Source organism: Vicia villosa, unplaced genomic scaffold (assembly GCF_029867415.1).
Source record: "Vicia villosa cultivar HV-30 ecotype Madison, WI unplaced genomic scaffold, Vvil1.0 ctg.001408F_1_1, whole genome shotgun sequence".
In the NCBI taxonomy this organism is placed as follows: domain Eukaryota; kingdom Viridiplantae; phylum Streptophyta; class Magnoliopsida; order Fabales; family Fabaceae; genus Vicia; species Vicia villosa.
This window is the reverse complement of record NW_026705606.1, coordinates 353651-374514: the sequence shown is the minus strand read 5'-3', so window position 1 is coordinate 374514 and position 20864 is coordinate 353651. Positions and strand designations below refer to the sequence as shown.

General features: G+C 36.9%; 1 non-coding gene across 1 annotated transcript; it reads right to left on the bottom strand.

The window, feature by feature from the left end:
• Positions 1–7569: 7569 nt before the first annotated feature.
• On the bottom strand, positions 7570–7676 carry LOC131635001 (small nucleolar RNA R71). Its single transcript, XR_009293702.1, has one exon. It is a non-coding gene; the product is annotated as a small nucleolar RNA R71 (small nucleolar RNA).
• Positions 7677–20864: the final 13188 nt, after the last annotated feature.

Genomic DNA, 20864 nt, shown 5'->3' with positions numbered 1-20864 from the left:
ATCATCATAGATCTAAGTCGATACCTTGGACGGTTCCTTAATGATCTACCATCAAAGATCTAAAGATGATACCTCAGACGGTTCCAGAACGATCTACCATCAAAGATCTAAAGCTGATACCTCAGACGGTTCCTTAATGATCTACCATCAAAGATCTAAAGCTGATACCTCAGACGGTTCCTGAACGATCTACCATCAAAAATCTAAAGCGAAAAAAACTTTGGACAGTTCCGTAACGATCAGCCTCCAAGACTTAAAGCGGTAACCTCGGACGGTTCCGAAACGGTCAACGCAGAGGCTTTCAAATCCTTCATCAAGATATAATCAATGGATTCATTCTGATGAACAAACCATCAACACATTTGCCAGATGGCATCTGAAAGCCCATCTCAGGTAATGTTTTGATCTGCCAACAACATTTCTCAGACAACATTCAAATGCAATTTCCAACATCACATCCGGTGGAGGTAAGTACAAATTTTCAGGGCATCTAAAATATTCAATCATCTTCTACCTTCATATTCCAAACAGTCTCTTCAGGTTTAAGAAGATTGAATAGGGGCAACTGTTATACCCCAAAATTTGCCCGCATCTTTTTTCAGAAAGAAGGCAATAGACTTCTGTCTAAAAATTGGGAGTTTCATATGATCTTGGATTTTATTTCATAAATATCCTAATTTATGAACACTCGGTTTTTAGAATTTTTTCTTATACGGTATTTTGGCTCGCTGTTGAATTCATTCTTACGCAAACGCCAATTACTGTTTATCATTTCACACACGCTGTTTATTTGAGACTTATTTGCAGATAAATAGTACTGACGCAGTTGGTACAGAATTAAATCTTTTGCAGGCGCAGAGTCCGGGGATTCAGACTGTACTGACAACAAGTAAATTATTATTAACTTTTGTTTCCCACTAATTTTTGTACTATATTCTATTATTTTCAAAATCTTTTTCTTTCTCTTTCTTTCAAAATCAAATCCTAACTTTATTCTACACATCTATCTTTTCAAACCCTACCATACACTTTCTTTCCAATCCTACTACCACTCAATTTTTCCTTTTTTGTACGGAATCACTTCATTCCCCAACGTCTCTATCCTTCTTTTCACTCTATAAATACCTCTCATTTTTTCCATAAAATCTCACATCAAATTCTAACTCATCTCTCAAATTTCTACATCATATTCATTCTCTCTTCTTCCCCGGCAAAAATGGCGAAGCGGATGGATACGTGTTTTCTTATGGTCATCACCGTCGTGGTGGTAATCATGTCCTTCTTCTGTCTGCATAGTCCTGAAAAATGCGGACCTGGGTTGTTTACACTCCCAATCATCTATATGTCATTATTTATAGCATGGGTTATTAATTGTCATTCTTAAAGTTTGTCATATCTTTTATTTTTAAATAATGTACCGTTTACTCGTCGTACTGTTCATTATATTATGTAATATTTGTACTGTCAGTATTAAATGTCGTACTATCTGTCGTACTGTTGTTTAATTATTAAGATAATATTTTGTGTGTTTTCTGCCAGTTAAATATTTATTTTTTGTGCATTAAATGTTTTTCAGGGTTATTATAGGTAATTTCGCTCGCATACAGTATATATTATTTATTTATTATGTCTGTGTTTTTTCTAACAACTCATGTAAATAAATTTTCACCATTAACACAACAAAAAAACAAAAAAAAGAAAAAATTAACTTTGACTGTTGAATTTTTACTTTAACTGTTACATTAATGCCTGAACAGTCAGTTGACAGTCAAACCCACTGACAGTGCAATTCTCCGTGTTTTGTACCATCAATCAAATCAATATTTTGCATTTCAAAATTCCAAGATTTTTGTTCTAGAAGTCTTTTGAATATCACATGATTAGCAGAGACTCAACACTGCACAAAAATCAGGTACGCTTAACTGTCTCCTACACGAACAGTCCCTAACTAGGGTTTTTTGTTTTTTTTTCAGGAGAACAAGTTTTTGAGACTTCAAATGGATTTCATGAACCTCCATATATCTCAAAGTACCACCATACAAATTTTCAAACTTCAATTCGCTCAGACGCACAGTCAGCAGCTCAAACAGTCAACAGACGACCAGTTTGACCAAAAAGTCAACAGACAGTCAAAAATGAAATTTTTTGTCAACATCCATATTTTGTCAAAAGATTCATCATTTGATCATTGGTTGATCATAATTCATCAAGGAAAGATCAAAAATCAGCAAAACCCTAAGTTTCAAAATTAGGGTTTTCTCCTAAAAAGTCAACTGAAATTTGACTGGTCATAATTCTCTCATCCTTCATCCAAAAAATTCCAACCAAAGCTCATTTTGAAGGAAATTCAATTATCTTTCAAATGAAATTGGTCCCATGGTCATTAGATTCACCATTTGGAAAATATGAACCAAGACATTACAGGTCATTTTCAAAGTCAACAAAATGTGGTTTTTTGTCAAAGGCCATAACATCAAGATAACTTCTCCAAATGAAAAAAAGTTTCTAAAGTGGCTTGTAGAGGACATCTTGAGGTTTCTAAAAAGTAGAAGAACTCCTTCATATGATAAAAAGTACAAGAACTCCTTCAATTATGCCTTGTTGAAGTTGGCTAGTTTTTGGAAAATGCATGAAATCAACATTGATCAAAAGTGTTTTTTTTCCAAAAGAGACCAAGTTTCCATGATTCAAACATGCTTCCAACAATGCTAAGGGCCTCCCACGACCAACCTAAGGCCCATAACATTTTATTTCTTTTTTTGGTTTAATTTTATTACATTTAAGATTAATTTGAAAAAGAAATGGAAGGATAATGTTATGTAGCTTGGATCTTAAGCATGAGTCATCAAGAAACATTCAAATTTCTGCCCCAAAGAGATGGTACAGCAGAAGATTGAAGAAAATTGAGCCATGGTTGCTTGAATTCAAAGCTACATATTATTAAAAAAGTCAAAATTCAACAAAAGCACTTGTTGCTTCTTAGCTTAGTTTTTAAGTGCTTCTCTGCCTATAAATGAAGTAGAACACTTCATCAATGAGAGAGGCCACGAAATCAGAACCAAAATCTTGCTTGTATCACTCTTGAATCTAATTGAAATTTTCAAAGAAACTTGAAATTCGAATTTTTAGTTCAAGTCATTTTTAATCCAAACTAAACACTCAAATACAATCCCCAAGCATCACTGAATCTATTCAAATTAGTTTCAAGCTTTGAAACTCAAAGAATCGAGCATTACACCTCACGGCTTGCTCGAACTAAAACTTACAAAAATCTCATCATACATGCATGTTTAACAAGATGTAGACATATATTTGAGTGTAGTATGAGGTTCTGATCATTTATGGAAGTTTAATTGAGATTTGGATGCGTGTACACGAAACCACCATTTTAGGGTTCTTCATCTTAAAATTAGGGCTTTTCAAATTAGGCAAAATTACAGGTTCAAATAGGTCCCATTGAATTCGTATGGACCAGACGAGTTAAACCATGGCATCGCGCCAAATTTATATTGTGTTTTGCTCGTATTCGCTATTTTTGCAGGTGTAATAGGTTGGAGCTTTTTACACCACCTGCAAATGAACGGTGTAAAAGAGTGGTTCTGATGAAGAAGATGATGCGTGGCTCCTTCCCATTGGTTGGAGGGCGCGCGCGTGTTTTTTTAAAATAACTTTGGATTCAGTGCTTTGCAGGTTCTGTACACATCATGTTCCTCAAAATCTGAACCATCAGATCATGCCAGCTGCTCATCCAACGCACCAAGACACGCTAGTCCATGATATAGACTCTTAAGCCAACCACACATAATCATTTGTTTTATATTTTCTATTTTATTTTATTTTCTTTGCAAAATTAATTAAAAATAGTTCTAAAAATCAAAAAAATATAATAAAAATATTTTTAGGCTTATAAAATAATCTATTATTTTTTGACATAAAAATATTTTCTTTTTCTTTATAATTAGAATATTTTGTTTAATTAATTAGTATATATTTATATATTGGCTTTTTAATTATTTCAACCAATCAAAAAATCAGAAAAAATTTTCTTTTTTTTATTAAATTTAGTTTATATATTATAGACTAATTTTGTACATATTTAGAATATTTTTCTCTTTAAGTTTTTATTATTTGTGTAATTATTTGCATAATTATATGATTATTTAACTTAATAGTTTTCAAAACAATTTTAAAAATTCCAAAAAAATTAGTTTTATTTTAAAATTAATTAATAAGCATTTTGAATATATTTTAGACTTAATTTTTAGGTTTAAATTTTATTTCCACCTTTTTCTCATTTTAATTAAATTAATCATGCATTAATTCTAATTAAAATCAATCATACAAAAAATCCAAAAATATTTATTTTATCTTATTGCAATTTAAATTCTTAGATAAAGTGTATAGGTTGTCAAATTCATGTAAATAGCGTAGTTTACATTTCCCGCACAATCGATGTAATAGCGTAGATTTACTTTCCGCATTTTACATTCCCGCATTTTAAATTTCAGTACATATAAAAACTGCGTGTATGTCAAAAATAAAAACTGAAGCGTTAGGTCACTAACTTCAAAGATAAAAAATCTGAATCAAAACACAATCACACTTGCACCTCTTAGGGTAATCCCTCTGTTACTCTTTTCAAAATCAAATTCTACTGTTTCAAATACAAATTCAAACTTTTGTTTACATCCGGTAAAGGAGAATTTTCTAAAAGAAATAGGAAGGGACCTTATAAACATAGGGTAGATCTCCTAATTGCTTGCTCAAATCAAACAAACAAATGTCTCATATACCGTTGTTTTTCAAAATAAAACTTTCAAAAAAGACAATACATGGTATATATCCAAACAAGGATCATTACGAAGTTAACGTTTTTTTTTTTAAAAACATCTTTCGAAAGATAAAACACTTTGTATACATCCGCACAAGGATCATTACAATGTCAAATTACAATGGTATTTTTGAAACCAAAACAAGTGAGCTAAGTAATTAAGAGCCCATGGATAACCATGGATACAAAGGGTGCTAACACCTTCCCTTTGTATAACCTACCCCCTTACCCAAAATCTCTTAAAGGTCTTTTTCTGTTTCTTTTATAAACCTTTCCTTAATTGGATAAAATAAAAGTCAGTGGCGACTCTCTGATTTTCAAAAACACAAAAGCAAAATGATAACACGATTTTATATCGTATATTTAGCTTGAAATTCATAGATATTTATAGCATTTTCCGTTTATTATGTTGATTTATTATGATATTACGCGAGTTTTTGCTTTGTTTCAGGTTTTACACTCTTATTACGACTAATTGCGAAAAAGAGAAGAAATGGAGCTAAAACGACCCATATCTATGCCTAAAAGACGAAGAATAGGTGCTGAAGTAAAAAGGGAGTGCAAATAAGGCCCAAGTGTGCTGAAAGAGACCCAAAGACCCAATGAAGCAATCCAGCCCACGGAGGAAAGCAGCCCAATGCACACAAGTAAGAGGAGACGCACGTCTCCAACGTCCCTATGCCACATCAGCAAAAGGGAGACGCACGTCTCCATTTCCCTGAAGATTCTCCACTTGAGACGCACGTCTCAAGTCACGCACCCAGTCTCCCTGAAGAGTCGGAGACGCACGTCTCCAAGCCAGTCTGCAGAATCTCCTCTTTTCACGCAAAGCAACTGCAAAGCTTCCCCTATAAATAGAAGCAGTCACTTCAGTCCAAAGTGTCCGATTTCCTGCTAACGAAGTGCTGCCGAAATTGTACCGCGAATCATATTTTTCATTCTGTTTTCATTCAAACACTTATTTTCTCACAACGATTTCTACACCGGAAATTGTTGTGAACTTTTTATAAATCTAGCCTTACGTTAGATTTATCGTTTTTATTTCCTTGTTTTATTTTCTGCCCGTTTAACTTCCGAAGAACGATCCAGCCAACTTGTGGTGGAGGTTCGATACTTGAAGATTTACTTGCCATTTATTTAATTCAGGTTTAATATTTATCGCCTTATTTATATTTTATTTGCATGATATATTGTATGCCTATTAACATGCCTATTATTATAAACCGAATCTATTTATGCATGGTTAACCATATTAATATGTCTGGCTAAATTACTAAGGTGTCGGTATGTAGAGTAAGTTAACCGAGGGATCCGAAATAAATTGGCTTAATTATGTTTTATTAAATATTACTTATTTTTGGTTTATATGTCTAATTTAATTAGTAAGTCTTAAAACCAACAGAGCGAAAGTTTGAGGGGTTAAGACGGTCAAAGGTTAAAATCAATAGAGCGAAAGTTTGAGATCTTTAACCAGATAGTAGACATAGGACATTAGTTTTAAGGACGGCGAAAGCGTATTAAAACTAATTGGAACTTATTTATTTTCAAAAATTGTTTTTACACCCGAGCGGGATGGCGAAAGCGTACGTTAGGGATATTAGCATGTTCCGAGTCAACAGAGCGAAAGTTTGAGATTAGGAGATTTAAATAGATAACAACTTCATAAAATAGGCATTTTATTAATTACGTTGTTTCCAAAAGGCTCTTCTAAAATCTAATGGGATGGAGAAAGCGTACATTAGGATTAGGATAGTAATCTGAATCAACAGAGCGAAAGTTTGAGACGAGGATTTTTAATCAATTGAATTAGTAAAGATTTTTAATTAAATTATGCAAAAGCCAATGGACCTTCGGATTCTCTTAAGTTAAACGAAATACATACTGATACCTGTCTTTTATTATATTCTTTATTTCTCACTATCACTATCCCTTAGGAACAATCAAAATTTCAGTAGCCCTAGCTTTACATAGTAACCTTAGATAACGGTAGATCGATTCATAGTCCCTGTGGATTTGATATCTTTTAAAACTACACGACACGACTTTGCACTTGCAGTCATCAGATTTATAGACACGTAAAGTCGCGATCAAGTTTTTGGCGCCGTTGCCGGGGACTATTTAAGTCGATATCGTAACTCACTGTTACACCGTAGAGACTAGGAAAATCCTTCCTTTTCTTTCTGAACGATTGTATGCCAAATACTCGTTCACAAGGAGGAGATTTAATACAACGAATTAACGAGATCGAACGTTTCATTAACGTCAAACGTCGAGCTCGCAATCTTCCCGAAGTAGCACCAATTCCTATTAATCAGGAATTGACTTTTACTGATCAAATCAATCAAATTATCCCAAAGTTAGAGATGGCTGCTATTCGTCCTCTTAGAGACTATGCCGCTCCTTCGCGCGCTGAACCGCACTCAAGTATCGCACCACCTGCGATTGAGGCAAACAATTTCGAACTGAAACCTTCGCTGGTCCAAGGTGTTCAACAAAATCAATTCTCTGGAAGCCCTGTAGACGACCCTAACCTCCATTTATCTGTGTTCGTGCAATATGCTGACACTGTCCAAGCTAACAACGTCAGTCCCGAAGCTATTCGATTACGTCTCTTTCCTTTCTCCTTGAGAGATAGAGCCAGAGTGTGGCTTCAATCCCTGCCTTCTAATTCCATAACTACGTGGGACGAATTGAAGAGAGTATTCTTAGAGAGATACTTTCCGCCTAGCAAAACTGCTATGCTTAGAGGTCAAATCAACGGATTTACCCAGAAAGATAACGAATTACTCTTCGAAGCTTGGGAACGTTACAAGGACATGCTTAGAATATGCCCTCATCATGGACTCGAACCATGGCTGATCATCCATAATTTCTATGGTGGTCTCTTATATAACACTAAAATGACTATAGATGCCGCTGCTGGCGGAGCATTAATGGACAAACCCCACGATGAAGCATACAAACTCATAGAGAACATGGCACAAAACCATTACCAATGGGGTGGAGAACGAGTCGCTCTAGAGAAAACCCAAACCAAAGGAGGAATGTACGAAGTAAGTGGTATAGACCGCGTTAACGCTAAAGTAGACGCTTTAACTCAAAAGATCGAGAACTTAACCATCACTCCTTCAGCCACCGCTGCTGCTGTAACACCTAACTGCGAGATCTGTGGATTAATTGGACATGTAGTTGCCGAATGTCAACTCTTGACTGGAGTCCCATCTGATCAAGTAAACTATGCTCAAGGAAACCCTTATTCTAACACGTACAACCCTGGATGGAAAAACCACCCGAACTTTTCTTATAAGAACAACAATGCGTTGTACGCACCTGGACAAGCACCTGCTGTACCACCTGGCTACCAAAAGCGCCTGTAGCTGCTCAAAATACCCCTAGGAAGTCGAATCTAGAAATCATGATGGAGAACTTCATAGCTTCCCAACAACAAACCAATAAAGACTTCCTGAACCAAAACATCCACAACAACGAGCAACTAAAATAACTATCGAACAAAGTAGATGCTTTAGCTACTCATAACAAAATGCTAGAAACTCAAATCTCACAAGTAGCCCAACAACAAGCACCTACTGCTGCCCCTGCTGGCACGTTTCCTACTCAACCACAACCTAATCCTAAAGGACATGCGAACGCAATAACACTACGAAGTGGAACGAATTACGATGGACCCATTGATCCTAGAACTCAAAACGTATCCATGTCACAACAAGAGCCAAAGGAAACCCAAAAGACATCAACTGATGACCAAACTGCTAAGACTAATGAGAACAATAACGAAGTGGAACCTGAAAAAGAGAAACCTTATGTTCCACCACCGCCTTATAAGCCACCAATTCCCTATCCTCAGAGATTAGCTAAATCAAAAACCGAAGCGCAATTTAAAAGATTTGTAGAACTTCTGAAACAATTAAACATAACCATACCGTTCGCAGAAGCCATAACTGAAATGCCTTCGTACGCTAAATTCCTAAAAGAAATCTTATCAAACAAAAAGAAACTCGAGGATAACGAAACTGTAACGCTTACCGCTGAATGTAGCGCTATCATCCAAAATAACATGCCTCCAAAACTGAAAGACCCTGGTAGTTTCTCTATACCCTGCGTAATAGGTAAAACCATTATAGAGAAGGCCTTGTGCGATTTAGGAGCTAGTGTTAGTTTGATGCCTCTTTCAACCTGTAAGAAACTAAATCTAGGTGAGCTTAAAGCAACGAGAATGTCTCTTCAACTAGCTGACCGTTCAGTCAAATACCCTGTAGGAATGTTAGAGAATATCCCTGTTCGTGTAGGTCAATTCTACATCCCAACTGACTTCATCATAATGGATATCTAAGAAGATTCTAACATCCCGATCATATTAGGAAGACCATTCTTAGCAACCGCTGGTGCAATTATAGATTTAAAGCGAGGAAAACTTACTTTCGAAGTAGGAGAAGAGAAAATAGAATTTATCCTTTCCCAATTCCTAAAAGCACCTTCTATAATTGACACATGCTGTTCTGCCGACATAATCGACGAGTGTTTCAAAGAAATAAAATCCGAACCAAATAAGGAAACTGAGATCCTAAGAATTCCTATGCCGCCAATTCTTGAAGATGACAACTGGCGTGAGGAATATCAAGATGATCACCTGAGTGAATGCTTAGCTTTAACTCCCGATCTTATACCTGGACCTAAGAAACCTGCTATAGAGCTGAAAACACTTCCTACCGATCTTAGATACGAATTTCTAGACAAAGAACTAAACCGACCAGTTATAGTGAACGTCAACTTAGGACGAACCGAGACTGAAAAATTACTTAATGTCCTAAGAAAATACCCGACCGCTTTAGGATATAACATATCAGATCTGAAAGGTATAAGCCCTTCTCTGTGTATGCACCGCATTTTGCTCGAAGACGATAGTAAAACCTCTAGGGAACATCAAAGGCGGATAAATCCTATTATGAGCGATGTGGTTAAAAAGGAAATCCAAACACTGCTAGAAGCCGGAATAATATATCCTATATCCGATAGTAAATGGGTTAGCCCTGTTCACGTCGTACCAAAGAAAGGAGGAGTTACTGTAATCACTAACGCTAAAGGCGAATCTGTAGCACAACGTACCCAAACTGGATGGAGAATGCGCATTGACTATATGAAGCTAAACAAAGCCACCCGAAAAGACCATTTCCCTTTACCTTTCATAGATCAAATGCTCGAACGCCTAGCTAAACACTCGCATTTCTGTTATCTGGATGGATACTCCGGATTTTTCCAAATTCCTATCCACCCTGACGACCAAGAGAAGACCACGTTTACCTGTCCTTATGGTACATTCGCTTATAGACGAATTCCTTTTGGACTATGCAATGCACCCGCGACCTTCCAAAGATGCATGATGGCAATACTTGCCGACTTCTTAGATGGAATAATGGAGGTCTTTATGGACGACTTCTCTGTCTGTGGAGGAAGTTTCGAAACATGTTTAGAGAACCTTGAACTGGTACTTAAACGATGCGTAAGCGTTAACCTAGTCCTTAATTGGGAAAAATGCCATTTCATGGTTCGACAAGGAATTGTACTTGGACACATCGTATCCGATAGAGGGGTCGAAGTAGATAAAGCTAAAATTGAAATTATCGAAAACTTTCAACCTCCCAAAACCGTTAGAGAAATAAGAAGTTTTCTGGGACACGCTGGTTTTTACCGACGTTTCATTAAGGATTTCTCTAAAATTACAAAACCCTTAACTGAACTACTAATGAAAGATGCCGAATTCATTTTTACCGATAAATGCACTGAAGCATTCCATACGCTTAAACGAGCATTAATCTCTGCGCCAATTATGCAACCTCCCGACTGGAATGAACCTTTCGAAATAATGTGTGACGCGAGTGATTATGCTGTAGGAGCCGTTCTAGGGCAAAGAAAAGATAAGAAACTACATGTCATATACTATGCGAGTAGAACCCTAGACGAAGCTCAGATGAATTATGCCACGACGGAAAAGGAATTATTAGCCGTGGTATTTGCACTAGACAAGTTCCGTTCTTACCTGGTAGGAGCCAAAATAATCATATACACTGACCACGCTGCCATTAGGTACCTCCTAACCAAAAAGGACGCCAAACCAAGACTTTTGAGATGGATCTTGTTACTACAAGAGTTCGACCTGGAAATTAAAGATAAAAAAGGTACTGAAAATGTCGTAGCAGATCACCTCTCTCGATTGGAAAATCTAAAACCCGAACAAGTACCAATTGACGATGATTTCCCTTATGAAAGACTCATCGCTCAATTAGAAGTAAATGAATTCGAACCATACCATCTGAACGCTGAAACCAACAACTTAGCTGAAATAGCTTTAGCACGCTCTGCCACACCTTGGTATGCAGACTTCGTAAACTACCTAGCTGCTGGTGTGCTTCCTCCTGATCTAAGTTACCAACAGAAGAAGAAATTCTTCCATGACCTAAAACATTACTATTGGGACGATCCACTCCTGTTCAAAAGAGGCCCCGATGGAATCTTTAGACGTTGTGTACCCGAGGAAAAAATAAGAAGCATAATAACACACTGCCATTCTGCACCGTGTGGAGGACACCATAGCACATCTAGAACCTGCGCCAAAATCCTTCAATCTGGACTTTTCTAGCCCAACCTGTGGAAAGACGTTTATTTTGCTGTAATAAACTGTGATAGATGCCAACGAACCGGAAACATTTCAAGACGTGATGAAATGCCTCAAAAAGGCATTCTTGAAGTAGAAATATTTGACGTCTGGGGAATAGACTTTATGGGTCCGTTTCCGTCGTCGTTTGGAAATCAATATATACTCGTAGCTGTCGATTACGTTTCAAAATGGATAGAGGCTATCGCTTCTCCTACAAACGATACACGAGTAGTTATCAAACTCTTCAAAAACGTCATCTTCCCTAGGTTCGGTGTGCCAAGATTGGTAATTAGCGATGGTGGTTCCCATTTCATTTCAAGAATACTTGAGAAGCTCCTTCGAAAATATGGAGTAAATCATCGAATAGCTACACCATACCATCCACAAACAAGCGGACAAGTAGAAGTATCTAACCGCGAAATAAAACAAATATTGGAGAAAACTGTTGCTATATCTAGGAAAGATTGGTCAACCAAGCTAAATGAAGCTTTATGGGCTTATAGAACAGCTTTCAAAACTCCAATAGGAACTACCCCATTCAAACTCGTTTATGGAAAATCATGCCACCTACCGGTAGAGTTAGAACATAAAGCCTATTGGGCCATTAAGAACTTAAACCTAAACTACACTGCCGCTGGTGAGAGACGACTTCTAGACATAAACGAATTGGAAGAACTTAGACAAGACGCTTACGAAAACGCCAAAATCTATAAAGAGAGAATGAAAAAATGACACGACAAGCGTATATCTAGGAAAAATTTTAGTATAGGCGATAAAGTACTTTTCTTTAATTCTAGACTAAAATTATTTCTTGGTAAGTTACGATCTAGATGGTCTGGTCCTTTCGAAATAACTAACATATTTCCGAGTGGAGCGATAGAAATCAAAGGAGAAACCGTCAAACCTTTTGTCGTAAATGGGCAACGTCTTAAGTATTACCATCATCTCGAACACGATGAAAACATCGAAGTTTTTAAACTTGACGAACTGCCCGCTCTTTTGAAAAAATAGTTTTCTATTTTTAAAATCGTCGAGCTTACGACATAAAACAAAGCGCTTGGTGGGAGACAACCCACATTTATTTATTATTTTATTCTATTTTATTTTATTTTTATTTATTTTTTAACCTTTTTAATTTTCATTTAAATAATCTATTCTATTTTTAATTATTCTAATTTTAATCATTTTTTACTTTTTTTTTTCATACATCTTATAATAATTATTATAATTATAACTGCTATCTTAATTCGAGAAAATATTTCCTTTTTATAATTATATTTATTATTATAACTTGTTACTTAATTTTATTTCATTTTTCTTTTTAAAATCGACACTAGCCTAGTTCTAACTTAATCTTAATATTTTCAACTTCTAGGTTTTTCTCAACTATTAACTAAGATGCAAGAAGTCGATAATATGGAAGTTGTGTTCCGTGGTAGAGGACAAGAAGCAAGATTTGATAAGTTGGCTGAAAGACAAATGGAATTGACTTGCTACCCTCACCAACCGACTATGGTACGACTTGGTATCGAAGAAAGCGTTTTGCACCTGCTAAACCAAATTGATTGGACTGGTTCTCACCTGTTCCGTTAGTTCAGTACCTACCGGAAGCTCACTCTGGAATTCTTGAGCTCCCTGACCTATCTTCCTAACTGTGGACAAGGACTGAGAAAAGGAGTCATTCTCTTTAGACTCTTTGGTATGGAATTTAATTTTTGCATCCGAGATTTTGCTGAAATGCTAGAGCTACCTCATGGATCAGATGCATACACCACAGTAGCTGAAGACAGTCTTGCCTACTGGGAGTTGGAAAGATACTGGGGCAAGATCACTGGAAACGACAACCCTGAAGAGAACGAATTCCAATCTGAGAACATCCATAACCCCGCTTTCAGATACTTCCATAAGATCATTGCTCACTACATTTTTGGAAAACCTGATAACATCACTGAAGTTTCTAGAGAAGAGTTATTCATCATGTTCTGCTCCTCTCAGAATCGCCCGGTCAACGCCATCGCATTCATGCTAACAAACGTCGGGCGCATCACGCAAGACGAAGTTTCACCTATTAGGATCGACGGATTTGTCACTATGATTGCTAATGCTATAGGAATGAGAGTACCTTTGCTTAGATTGACACCTCTTGGTTCCCACAACTCTATGGACATTCAATTCTACTTTAACCGAGGTATCGTCGGTAACCTTGGACCTGATCAGTTTGATTTTCTCATTGATAACAAAGTATCGGATCAGTTCACTTTACCGAGTCCAAGGACGAGTGTGCACAACCCTGCTAACTGGCTTTACTATGGTCAGATTCCTGAGAGAGAACCCTCACCTGAAACCCCTCAAGCTTATGAACATTTTGATGAGGAAATGCACGTATCAGAATCTGAGCCTGACACTCCTCCTGGATACTATGACCCTAATCCTGAAGATGAACCCATTCCTGATTATGAACCTCTTTCTGAAGATTCTGCTGATGATTACACTGTTGATATGACTGATGTCGAGCTCGAGCAACAACAACCCGCTACATCCACCGCATCAGTAAATCAAAGAATGCCTAATCTGAACACGCACGAGCAAGCCATCACTGCACTGCAACAAGATGTACAACATGTGCGCAACGAGCTTCACACTTTGCAAATGCATTTCTTCGATTTCATCGACACCGTCAATGCTCAATTCGACGAAGTCTTCAAACACATTTATTCTAATGTGAATAACAATAGACGTGGCTAGATGTTACCGTTTAGATTATTAGATTTTATTTCTAGTTTTAGTAATTTCAAATTCCTAGTTTAGAACTTAATTTTCTGCACTTTTACATTCTGTTCCTGTTAACACTCAGTACCGGTTTAATTTTAAATGCAATATTCAATTTATTACTGCTACTGTGTTTTACTGCATTACTATTAACTGCCATATATTCCTGGTTACCATTATTTTTGCTGTTTATAGTATGAAAAAAATGACACTGTTTTGAACTTTTATTCCATACTTAATGTCATCTGTCAGAACCTGTCTTGACCATGGCATGCGTGGAAACCACTTACCTGAGCTAGGAGACGCACGTCTCCATTCATGTGGGACCAGACCTCAGCATGCAAAGGACAGGAGACGCACGTCTCCATGCCCTGTCCCCCAGCAGACTGACTGCCTGAGACGCGCGTCTCCCAAGGCCAGTAGTCTGCACCATTTGACCACGCATAAAGACCATATTTATTCCCTCTTGAATTTGGAATTTGAATTTCAAAATTCATTCTTCCTCATTCTTCCCCTATTTATTCCATTTAAACACCATAAACATCATTCATCCTCCATCATTCACCTCTTAATTCTTCATCATTTCCTAACCTTCTATTCCATTCAAACTTCAAACACCACCATTAATCCATTTTAATTCTCCATTAACCACACCATTCTCAAACCTCACTATAAAACCACACCACCACCACTCTAACTTTTCACAACCTTCATACCATTTTCTACCATTCTACTCTCATTTCTATTTTCCATTTTCAAAATTCACCATGCCTCCACGTTCAATCATCCGTAGTGTTCGTCCTGAGAGACCACCTCCCGACCTTTCAAATATTATTTTCCGAGAAGACGACAATGATGCTCAAAGAACCAAATACCTCGCTTTCTATGAACGTTCGGTTGTTCCCACAAAATTTGTGAACACCGAATGTCTAGAAACTCTAGGCCTCATTGATGGTGTCACCCGTTTACTCACTAAATCTAGCCTACACCATCTTTGCATCGAACCCGTACCCACTTATGAGCCGCTCGTCTTAGAGTTCTTGAGTTCTTTCAACTACGACACTCCTTCTAATCAACCGCTCTCAACCGGTAGCATCCAATTTCGGATGTTCAACCGTGAATATACTTTGGATCAAGAAGTAGTGGCTACGTACTTGCACTTTAATACGTCACCAAATGCTCTCCGCACTATCTTTCAAGAACTCAATGGTCGTTCATGGGAGCAACATGCTTTCGACCTGTGGTTTAATCTCACTGGCGAAGTTCCTACTCGTTGGAGGGCTCTACATGCTTCTCACATTCAAAACCCCGCTATACGTTATTTTCAACGTGTTTTGGGGCACACTATTTTTGCGAGATCCAACAACCATAAGGTAAACCAACACGAACTATTTTTCCTTTACTGTGCGCTTAACAATATCCGCTTCAATGCCGCACCTTTCATGCTCCAACATATCCAAGGCTGTGTCAACGCCCCCGCTACAAACCCCTTTTTGTTTGGCGGACTTATTACCACCTTGGCATGTGCTCTAGGCCTTGGTGATGATCTCCTCTCACTCTCTCATCTCATGCTACCTGCTCAATCACTCGACCTTACTTATTGCCGTGACTCCCACTTGGTTTCACCCCGCCATGATGGCCGATACACTTTGGTCGTCAACAAAGTTCTGATTCCTTATGTCATCCTTCCGTGCCCCGAAAGAATCAACATCCGTTATGTTCAGCGTTGGAGACTCATTGAAGACAATCCTCAAGATAACCAACCTGAACATCCTAATGAACCTGTGGATGCAAATGAAGAAGAACTCAACCAAGGGCAAGCTGATGTCAACCAACCTCCTCAAAACAACCCTCCACCTATCACTCTTGAAGCCATGTATGCTGCAATTCAACGACAAGACCACCTATTTCAAGCTATGCAGACAAATCAAAATGAAACACTAAGGCTTATTCGAGAGATGCAACAGGAGCACCGTGACTATGCTATTAGGAACGAAGACCAATACACTGAAATCGCTACACAATTGCATGATCTTAACATTCGTGTGAATGGCTCTCCTACTGATAGACGTCGCCGTGTTCGTACAAGAGGCGCAAGCAGTTCACGCAACCGCAACACTGAGGAGTAGTTCTCATGCACTGAGGACATTGCATCATCCAAGTCTGGAGGAGTCGTATTACTTGCTTTAGTTTTATTTCCCTTTAGTTTATTTCCTTTCTTTCTAGTGTATTTCCCTTCCCTGTAATGTTTTTTCTAATTCAATAAAGAATATTTATGGAATTTCAAGTCTTATCTTTATAATTCCGTTGTTATTTCAATTTCTTCCATTTTCTTGAGCCATAACAAAAATTTTGCTCTTAAACGATAAACGCAAACCCCACACGTTTGAGAAATACGAAGCTACTCAAACACTCAACGCATATAAATTGATTCAAGTCAATACCCTTATTGTCCCAACACTCTAAAACCCCCAAGTATGCGTAACCGATTTGAATACCTGTTATACCAAAACCATCGACTTTAATTTTTGAAGTAACCCTTAGTAGTTTATTCTAGCAGTCGGCACCGTCTTAGATACAAACTACGCAGAGAGTCGATGAATATAAGTGTATGATCCTCATAATAATAATTATGTGCTTAACCATAATAAGAAATGTGCCTACTAAGTAAGGTGATCCTCACGAGATCATTTAACCTAACGGTCGCAAATCTCAAATACAAAGAAATTAAAAACTCATTGTTGATTGGTTCAGAAGTCATCTGGTACTGAACTTGGTAGGAAGGACTATTGTCCGATTCCCCACAATCTACAAGTGAATGCTAAGGAGTATACCACATATTGTGCCAGAACTCCATAAGAAGGATCATAGTCACTAACCGACTACTCTGCTATGTGCGTGTCAAGATAATGGGCTTAATGTGATTGCGCGCGAATGAAAAGGGTAAAACATGATGACGAGTCAAAAGGTCGAGCTATAATGGCATGATTCAGATTGGTATGCATACTGGGAGTTGTCTAGTGTCGCTACTATAAGTTTATTGTTTGGATCTGCAACATTATTTTCAAACAAGAACACAATGTAGCTGAGTATGACCGAACGATGTGGTGGAAGCGTGTTTCATTTCGCTGTCCTCCCATTTCTATCTTGTTATTTTGCTTGAGGACAAGCAAAGGTTCAAGTCTGGGGGAATTTGATAACACGATTTTATATCGTATATTTAGCTTGAAATTCATAGATATTTATAGCATTTTCCGTTTATTATATTGATTTATTATGATATTACGCGAGTTTTTGCTTTGTTTCAAGTTTTACACTCTTATTATGACTAATTGCGAAAAAGAGAAGAAATGGAGCTAAAACGACCCATATCTATGCCTAAAAGACGAAGAATAGGTGCTGAAGTAAAAAGGGAGTGCAAATAAGGCCCAAGTGTGCTGAAAGAGACCCAAAGACCCAATGAAGCAATCCAGCCCACGGAGGAAAGCAGCCCAATGCACACAAGTAAGAGGAGACGCACGTCTCCAACGTCCCTATGCCACATCAGCAAAAGGGAGACGCACGTCTCCATTTCCCTGAAGATTCTCCACTTGAGACGCACGTCTCAAGTCACGCACCCAGTCTCCCTAAAGAATCGGAGACGCATGTCTCCAAGCCAGTCTGCAGAATCTCCTCTTTTCACGCAAAGCAACTGCAAAGCTTCCCCTGTAAATAGAAGCAGTCACTTCAGTCCAAAGTGTCCGATTTCCTGCTAACGAAGTGCTGCCGAAATTGTACCGCGAATCATATTTTTCATTCTGTTTTCATTCAAACACTTATTTTCTCACAACGATTTCTACACCGGAAATTGTTGTGAACTTTTTATAAATCTAGCCTTACGTTAGATTTATCGTTTTTATTTCCTTGTTTTATTTTCTGCCCGTTTAACTTCCGAAGAACGATCCAGCCAACTTGTGGTGGAGGTTCGATACTTGAAGATTTACTTGCCATTTATTTAATTCAGGTTTAATATTTATCGCCTTATTTATATTTTATTTGCATGATATATTGTATGCCTATTAACATGCTTATTATTATAAACCGAATCTATTTATGCATGGTTAACCATATTAATATGTCTGGCTAAATTACTAAGGTGTCGGTATGTAGAGTAAGTTAACCGAGGGATCCGAAATAAATTGGCTTAATTATGTTTTATTAAATATCACTTATTTTTGGTTTATATGTCTAATTTAATTAGTAAGTCTTAAAACCAACAGAGCGAAAGTTTGAGGGGTTAAGACGGTCAAAGGTTAAAATCAATAGAGCGAAAGTTTGAGATCTTTAACCAGATAGTAGACATAGGACATTAGTTTTAAGGACGGCGAAAGCGTATTAAAACTAATTGGAACTTATTTATTTTCAAAAATTGTTTTTACACCCGAGCGGGATGGCGAAAGCGTACGTTAGGGATATTAGCATGTTCCGAGTCAACAGAGCGAAAGTTTGAGATTAGGAGATTTAAATAGATAACAACTTCATAAAATAGGCATTTTATTAATTACGTTGTTTCCAAAAAGCTCTTCTAAAATCTAATGGGTTGGCGAAAGCGTACATTAGGATTAGGATAGTAATCTGAATCAACAGAGCGAAAGTTTGAGACAAGGATTTTTAATCAATTGAATTAGTAAAGATTTTTAATTAAATTATGCAAAAGCCAATGGACCTTCGGATTCTCTTAAGTTAAACGAAATACATACTGATACCTGTCTTTTATTATATTCTTTATTTCTCACTATCACTATCCCTTAGGAACAATCAAAATTTCAGTAGCCCTAGCTTTACATAGTAACCTAAGATAACGGTAGATCGATTCATAGTCCCTGTGGATTCGATATCTTTTAAAACTACACAACACGACTGTGCACTTGCAGTCATCAGATTTATAGACACGTAAAGTCGCGATCACAAAAAGAAGAGTCAGTTCGTATATCTCTCCCACGAGAGGTATGGTAAAAAACCGAGGGCGACAGATATCATACTACTATATGCTAAACTGTTTAAGATTCATATCTTGTCGCATTGCTTAGTAACACGGATCACAACACTTGTTTTTTGAAATATGAGAGAAACAATGTTGAACTTGAGCCTTCTCTCTTAAGAGCTTATTCAAGGACAAGAGGATTGTTTAGTATGTCTATTCAATTTTAGTTTACTATGGATTGAAAAAAGACTGAACATGATGTTTTGTTCCTTCAAAATGTAATTTCACATGTCAAGGTGGTGGCAAAATCTTCCTTTCCATAACTTAGATAACCCTTTTTCAAAAACAATACCTTCAAAATTGGTTATATTCTTCCTTAACATGAATTTTAGTGCCTTCCATTTTTTAAATACTCTTCGCTGCACATTTTATTTGAATATAATTGTATTAGATTATTTGAAAACAATTTCTACTCTAATTAAGATGTGTTTCTCAACCTGTATTTTGTTTTACAAGCTGAAAAATTTCATCCAATTGGGGCACTCTTCCAAACTTTCATTCCAAAATCATTAAAATAAGAACTGCCCGACCTTTATTTCTTTGTTGTTATACACTTAAATTTTTAGTTTAGGATATCTCGTGGCTCATCATATAAAAACAAAAAGATGGTTTAAATCCAAATAACTTCATCATGAATGCGGTGTTGAGTGTCTTTTAAAACTTAGAAGCTTTGTGACTTGGATAGAAATTTCACACGTCCATAATTAGACTGATGAAAGTAAAATCATTTCATGTACAATTTGTAAACAATGCATAACATTAGTAGTATATGTAAAATCTCTAGATATAGTGATCACTCAAATGCTTGCTTCACTTCCAATAGTAAAGTTAAATCTATGAAGTTTGAGGATACCATTTCAGAGGATTTTGTTGCATTTGTTCTTATTTCAATCACCAAGCACACAAATATGGACTCACATGATCAAAGAAACTTTGTCATTGGCACAACTACAGGAACTCAATCAAAGAGTGACATTAAGTGTTTTGTGGGAGTGTGTTATGGAATGATACAAGACAAAGTTATTTTCAAACTTAATGGATTTGCTCTAGCCGTACCTAAACCTGATGTAGTAAAAAAATCAAATTTCAAAGAAGATTCTAGATAAGAGATTTAAATTGATAGTTCTCAAAGAATTCTGAGTGTAATGAGACTTGTGTAGCCAAAGCACAAAAGAAATCATCAAGACTTTTGGAATTTAGATTAATCTAAACAAAAGGGTATGCAAGTGATACTAGCTCTTCTGAATCATCTCTTTTAAACCATACTTGAGTAGTATGTTTTTAAACAAATGGTAAAATAAAGGATGATTTGAAAAGGATGGGAATTTTATATATGGTATATTTCAGATGGGTGGTTGCTTTTTATGGCACGTAATGACTAATTAAGTTCTACTGAGATTGAGTAGTTGATATAAACAACCACTCCAAGGCTCAAGATAGAAAACCATTGTAATGATAGGATTTAGTCAGTATTTTTCCGATTTTTTGGTTGGTTTGAAAATTGAGATGGCACACTAGCATCAATTTTTATATGTAAGAAAAAGTAATACCCGTCGCCTGAGAGAGTC